This window comes from Aythya ferina, assembly GCF_964211825.1.
Source record: "Aythya ferina genome assembly, chromosome: 4".
Taxonomy (NCBI): Eukaryota; Metazoa; Chordata; class Aves; order Anseriformes; family Anatidae; genus Aythya; species Aythya ferina.
In genome coordinates, this window is record NC_140300.1 from 47,219,989 (window position 1) to 47,227,620 (window position 7,632).

At 38.4% G+C, this 7,632-nt stretch overlaps 1 long non-coding RNA gene across 1 annotated transcript; it reads left to right on the forward strand.

Moving 5' to 3' along the window:
• Window positions 1-4,319: 4,319 nt before the first annotated feature.
• Window positions 4,320-6,281, forward strand: LOC311436635. The gene is made up of 3 exons (XR_014692983.1): window positions 4,320-4,501; window positions 5,777-5,993; window positions 6,112-6,281. It is a non-coding gene; the product is annotated as an uncharacterized lncRNA (long non-coding RNA).
• The last annotated feature ends 1,351 nt before the right edge of the window (window positions 6,282-7,632 follow it).

Here is a 7,632-nt window from a genome sequence, read left to right on the forward strand (position 1 = left end):
GAGTGGAGCCTGTTGTTATGGCAATTTGGAACACCACTATTTTTTTCCCCAAAAAAAAGCATTACACAAGATAATATACCACCAGTTAAAATGAGTTCAACAATTAAAAATCAAAACCTGATTTAGTATCTTGTAGACGGTGTAGTTTCTCACATTTAATAAATTAAACTTGACTGGAGCAGATAAAGAATTAAAGTTCATGAAGAAATAAAGATAAAGGATTATATTTCATGCCACTGAGAGGCAAAAGTAGATTGTAGGTGCAATTGATAACAAATGACATTTCACTTGTTAATCCACTATGTTTTCTGCTTCATGAAGAAACACATTATTTCCTGTCTTGCGGATTCCTTCAGGAGGAAAGTCTAAATAAATAAATAGATATAAAAGGACCAATGCAAATCATCTCCTAAAGCTCTTAGCCTTACAGGCAGGATGAATATTCTAACTGAAATTTTGTAAACAACAACAATAAATGATCAAAGTTCTGCCCTAAAATAAACCATTTTCGAACAAGAAACCTTGTTCACGTTTCCTAAATGTACAGATTTCTTCCAGGTGTTACAAACACTTCAGATGTTTGTAACTAAGTGATCATATGCAAGCCTGCCTATTTGACGTAAGAATGAATTCTAGCCCTTCTGCTACAGGCATATTGAATGAAAGCCTGGATTTCATCTTCAGAAAAAAATCTATTTATGGTTTAGCAAGAGCTGAAGCAGTCCTGGGAACAGAAGAGAGATCTGAGGGACTTCAAACCATCCAAAACCTGAACACAAAACAAAATGAGCAAGAAACTTTGATTCTATTATCCAGTCCCAAGTAAAAAATAGTACAAGAGGTCTCTGCATGAAGTAAGTTCAGTTAAGGTCCACCTGCTGGAGTTAAGTAATTTTCTGATGAAGTAGCTATAACATTTTGACAGAAAAATGTGTTTAATTATGAATTACTCAAGTTCCGAATCACGTAAGCCCAACATATTAATCCTATTTCTACTTCCTTTATTGTGGAAAAGAATACTTCCACAAGGAAAAGGGATCAGCAGAAAGACAAACAAAGACTCCAGATACATCTACATTTCCTATCACCCTCTTCTTTACCTGGTTTTTGCCTACTCTCCCTCAAGTCAAACACTCCTTACATTGCAGAAGGTCTTCAGCAGAGTCTAGGAAGGACAAATCCTTTCCTGCCATCTGTCACTGAGTGCAAGAGTCAGTTCCTCTGCAAGGATGGCATCCCAGAGTTTGATTCTTGTCAATGTATGCAATGTAATCTTGTTGTTCTTTTTCAAATCTCTTTCAATAACATGAGAATATCATTATTGGTTTAGCTCAAGGGTTCATCTCATTAAGTATTCTGTTCCCAAAAACAACTATAAACAAATCCCTAATGGAGACTAATGCTCCCTTGTCCTTTGATTGTTTTCAGGTCAGGGGGTTTCTTAGCCTGTTCTAATTTGTCAGCTTAATAACCTGCTACAGACCTTTTTTCCCACCACCTAAATCCTCATCAGTTTCTTCCACCCAAAGGATTTTTACACCAGGGTCCATATACACATACGCTGGCCCATATACAGCAAAGAGGTAGTGCAAGACTTTTCTTCAGTGGGATTTTTATCCTTTTTTTTCTGTGCCCCTTTTAATGATAGTATTCTGTGGTCCTCGGTATTTACTTTAGATTAAAAATTTCGCACCATTCCAGAGTTGGTCTACAATGATTCTCAGCTCTTGGGAAGATATTCAGTTTCTGCAAATTAGGGACTTTAAATTTTATATTAGAAGAACATATTTCTGCAAGAAAAAACATAATCCACTTCAGGATTCACAGCATCTAGATTCAGTTTAGGTCCAACACACATATGGACATAACCTTCTCAGCATTTCCTATTGGGGTTTTGAGGCCAGTTTGCATAAACTTCCTTTTAGAGTGCTTAGATTTCCCTGTATATGTTAAATGAAAATTGGACATTTTGGAGTTAAATGTTGCCTACGTCCATCTTCTTTTATAATCTTGGGTTTTAGCAGGTTTGGAATATTTTGCCTGAAATATGCAAGAGTTTTATTTCATTTATATATTTATTAAGTTGCCTGTCTTAAGTTATGCTATATATGAAGTTTTCAGTATTTACAATAGTTGTTCTGGGATAGTTGCTGGTGGTTCTCAGTATCCCTATCATTCTCTCAGTCTTTGCTATGAGAAAGATATTATTTAATATACAAGATTTATCTAATTAACTTTGAAATTCAACTTTCATTTATAATTCTGCCTGCAAATAAACAAACCTTATATGTGATATCTCTGAAGATGTTTAGAAACAACATTTTAGATAAAATACATAGATAGAAATAATACAAATGATGAATTCACTTCCTGAACTGCCTTTTTGGGAAGCAGGCATGAAAAGAGAGATTTTAGATCAAAACTGAATGTTGTGCCTCAGGCCCCTCTCTTCTTTTGCAATACCATCCAAGTTGTTTTGAGTTTTCCAATTAGTTTCTTTAAAACAGTGATATTGTCTTGTTGTAATATGTCCTTTCCCCACTCTTTTATGGCTCCCCCCCCCCCCCCCCCCCCCGATAACTATCAAGAAGCCTCACAACTATTACTCGCAGTCTTGTCCCCTTTTAGGCAGTGTCTGTGAATTTAATTTCTTTCTGAGCTTGTATATTTGAGAGCTTCATTCCCTCCAGCACCCTGCCTTGTTATTTATGTTTCTCAGTGTTTTCCACTCTCACTCATGAAACAGGAGGATAAATCTGGGTTCAGATGTTCCTTTCTTTTCCTTTAAGAAAATCTCACTTCTACTGCAGAGAACATGAATTTGAAAAGAAAGTGCAGGAGCCATTTCCTGTACTTCATGTATCCATGAAAACGAGAGAGTGGAAGTCAGTCTGAAGCAGTTCAGTATATATATTTGATCTAGCTTACAGAATAAGATATGTATGGCTGCCATGACAAAGGTAGTACAGGCAGCTAAACATCATTTGACTGTCATTTTATGGCTGACTACAAATGTTTGTGGGGCAGATGTTTTCCATTTTGCCTAGAGCTACACAGATCTGCCCTCTGAAATCTGAAGTGAATTCTTACATGCAAGAATAAAACAGTGATCAGCTTGTACAAGGTACCAGCTTTATGTGTTTTTAAGCACTGTATCAGCATTTGCTAATTAGGCCTATGAAGCTGTTATAAATGAAGTCTCAACTCAATCTGAATTTAGTAATATTCATAAGAGGAATATTCATAAAAGGTATAAAAGGCAAGTAAACAGCGCTGGGTGTGTGGGGAGTCTACGCTCCACCAACACGCACACACGAACATCAAACATTCTAAATATATAGAACATGGCTTTACATACTAAACCCGAGCACGCCTATACATACGTACAATCAAAAAAGGTAACAAACAATCCTTTAAGTTCCATGACTTAACAGTCTCCATTTTCCATTCCTTTTCTCGATTACAAACAAGTCTCCATTTTCCATTCCTTTTGAACAATATGTCTCGCTTTAAGTTGTCGAGCAACTTGGTCTTCAGGCCTTATGTATCCCATTCTTCCCGGATCGAAGGAAAACATATCCACCTCCTTTTCAAGGCCAGTAAGGCCTGGGTCAAAAGGCACGTCCAGGTCACCAGGAGGCGTAACAGCAAAAGCCTTCAATGGCTGTGGCAGCAGAGGGGCCCATGGTGTAGCAGTCAGATCAGTAAAGGAGCCCGCAGCTCCCTCACTGTCTGGCAAACCACACGTTTCTGACTGTGGCCCCACATGGCTTTTTAAGGCCTCAGAGACTGCTCGCCAGGTGCTGAGCAATCCCACTGCAACCTTCTCATTTTTAGTTGCAGAGTCCCACACCTTGACCTCAATTTGGTTCCGTGTTTCAGAATCATAAACTGTCCGATTGTTAAGAAGGAGAATAAGCTGTAAGGTTACCAGGACAGTCTTTGTTCCTAAGGACATATGATTCCCCATAATGTGCAACTGCTTACCAGCGAGGGCAGCCGTGTGCATGGCTCCGCTTCTCTCAGCTTCAGCTTCTTCGCAGCTCCGGTGCACCCTTTTCCAGCAACTTTCTGTATGAGCACTGAGCAGTTTGCTGAGTCTGGCCAAACCTATCTTCATGAGGCAATCAATGTGCCCGTTCCCGTCCTGGTCTCTGTTCTGCCAGCCTGTTCCTTTTCATTCCTCTTTCCTGCTTCTTTATTCATGACATAACTTCATCGTGTTGCCTTTTTTTTTCTCTTGAGGACAGGCTTCCCTCTTATACCCTTTTCCCCACAGCAGTCCTTTTCAAAACAACTTTTCATTGGTTAGACAACTTTACCTATAACAACAACAACAAACATCCAGAAACAAAGGGTGGGAGCTGCACTCAGTAGCTGCCTGGGCTCAGCCCACTGCCAAGCCTCTAAGTGGTGAGCTCTTCAGGACCTGAAGTTTTCAGTGTCACCCCTACTCCATGGTCTTTTCCCAGTGGAAATTCAGCTGGTTTGAATTACAGAGGTGCAGCACCTTTTGATAGTTACTCAGGCAGATTGGGGAATGCAGTTTGTACTGAAACCCTAAGGAATTCCTCTTATGGTTACGCGTATTGAACAACAGCTCCTAAATTTCAGATTATTTCTCTAAGCTACATACATCAGCCTCATGCATTCCTAATTGGGAGATTTCAGCAATATGACTATTCTTTCTGAAATTAGATTTGCTTCTTACTTACATCTCTCGATTTTTATCATGGCCTTTCTACATTCTTTTTGATTCCTGTTCTTTTAATTCTTTGTTTTTCTCTTGCCATGCCCTTTCTTTTTTTGTATTTCTTTGCTTTTCATTTGTCAGCAACAGATTTGGGAATGTAGCATGCAACAGTTAAGGTTGTTAAAATGCCATTTAGTGAGACAATAAAGGCAGATCAACAAGAGATAACAGAGAAAAAACATAGTTAACTTGTTTGTTCAACAGACAGCTCATTGCTGCTAAATTCAGGAACAATCTCTACCAACTCAGTGTATGATTTCTGTATACAACCACTGGTTTTGTGATGAAATCCGTAGATTTTAATCTCTATCTTACAAATTCTTCTAATATATCAGAAATGCTTTATTTCTGATTCTTACTTAAAATCTTTAGATCATTACAACCGATGTCTGACTTTCCATTTATAGATGATCATTACCATTATCACATTCTCTAACACTGTCACAAATGCTTACCTCACTAGTAAGTCTGGATGCCCCCTAGCAATTACACTGAATAAAATCCAATTGCAGAAGGAATGCTGGTGAGCATGATATAGAGTTACAGCAAATGGAAATGGCATTTCAAAATTTTACTAGATTCTTTCTACTCAGGTCAGTCCAATTACTCAGCTTGTTCTCATTACCTCCTTTGATATGAGTATTTGATGGTTTGCTGCTGTGCACATTATCACACTGAGCTGGCAGCAGTTTGCAGTTGCTTTATGAGTAATTATTTCCAGAAAGAGGGAAAAACCAACCCTGGGCAAAGTAAAGGTGGGCACCATAGGAGTGTAGCCTCAAATTTCACTTTTGCAGTTAAGTGTATGGGCATGGAAAAGCAAATTTGACAAAATCATCAAACTGTTAGGTTTCTGTGTCAAGTAGGACAGTAGGCTGTCATTGCTGTTACTGGTCCACTCTGAGTCACCAAGAATATCAGTGAGACTCGGAATCAACCTAGACAACTATTTCCAATAATAGATTTACCTGTTTACTGAGCAGGCTTTTTTTTTTTTTTTTTTTTTTTTTTTTTTAATAACAGAACATTAGAGAAGGTGCAGCTTGCACCTATGTGGCACAGAGCTAGTGGAGCAAGCAGGAACAGTTTTTAACCAAACTAGAAACCTGCAGCATCAGCTATGCAAGCTGCAGAAGCCTTTGGAACAAGAGGGCAATGTGCCTCCAGCTTCAGCCGTCTCTGACCTGCACAACAGAATGATTCTCTGGGGACACTTGGCTTTCGTGTCTCTGACAGTAAGGTAATGTTTCTTCTCATTGCTTTCTACTCACCTCCTTCCCATTAACACAGCATCCTAAAACCCTCCAAAGGGTACTTGTGGCTTTATTCAGTCATTCTCATTTGTCTTGATGCTCCAGAATGTGCAGGATGTGGTAGGAAAGCCTGCAGAGTTGCCAGCCCAGAGGATTCTGTGTGCATTTAGAATGAAAGGGAAGACAACTCACTCCCCCAAAAGCAAGGAAATAAAGGTCTCCTTACTTCTGGACAAGTCACTATTCATAAATTCTGTGGCATGCAAAAAAATGCACAAAAGTAGCTTCTTGAAATAAAACAGTGTGGTGAAGAAAGGAAAATAAAGATGCACTCATGAAATTGTTGCTTTTTTTTTTTTTTTTTTTTTTTTTTTTTTTTTTTTTTAGAATTTGATTTATTAACATTCAAAGTTTTATCAAAAAAATGAACACTTACCAGTTCCATGAATATGGCAACATACTGACTTCTCAGGCAAGCCTTCCTTAAGGAAACCAGATATTTGACAGTGGGAAATTTAGCTGTATTGAGAGTGATGATAGTCCATGAACAGACAAAAAGAGGACACAGCAGAAACATCCCATCTATTCTTGACATCTGTCACTGACCAACTGTAACTGTGCCCTTCCTCTCTCTGATCTTCTGTCTTTGTTAATGTGAACCTCTGCATCAGTTTTGTTTTTGGAGGTGCTGGGAAGCTTCTGTTCTCTCAAAGCTCTTTGCCCTGCAATCCAAAGTTAATTAGATTGCATCACCTCTGGTCATTGCCTATCTTTGGATAGATATCTTCACCCCCAGAGTCAAAGCAGAAGAAAACTAATAAAAGAGGTTACTGGCCCTCTGTGCAATATCGTGGAGGTGCACATTTACATGTAATTTAAATATTTTAAAAGTCTTACAGAGCTATTTGACTAGCATAAGCATTCAGAAGCTGGTATTTTGCTTGCACCAGTGTAGATTTGCTTTTCTTTGTCAACAAAGAAAGAAGCTGAAAAAAATCAACTCAACCCTGTGAGCAAGTGGAGAGAATTTACTCTTTACGCTCAAAGGCAAGAAGTTTTATGAAGCCATGCTGGCAAGACTCCAGTGCCTACCCTGCTAAGCAAAGGCTGAAGCCTTTCACTTGAGAACATGTCTGGCTTTAGCAATCAGCACATTTTTAAATACACAAAATTACAATTCCCTCAAACTAAATATTGTCCATTTCTAAAAAGTGTAATATCATCCAAGGAGTTTAATATATAGGAGAAGTAATTATGTGAATACATCAGTTAATGGATTAAATATAAAGCCACCCTTGACAAACTGAGTTTGAAGCACAGGAAAAAAATAGCAAGTGAGAGAAAAACTTCTGAGCTGTGCTGAAAATCTCTGAGGTGTGCACAGAAAGCATCAGAGAATAATCTGAGCCTCCCCAAAAACACACACACACACATACACGGAACAGCATTCACTTATTTCCTTACATACATTCTTTGTCATCCTGCAAAATTTTTTTTATGTTTGGACTGTTAGATGGTGGTTGGATATTTCGTTTAATATTTGAGAAAGTAATTACATGGTTTCTGTGTTTTTTGTTGTTGTTGTTGCTTTGTTATTGGTGGTGTTTTTACTACAGTCTGGTCTTG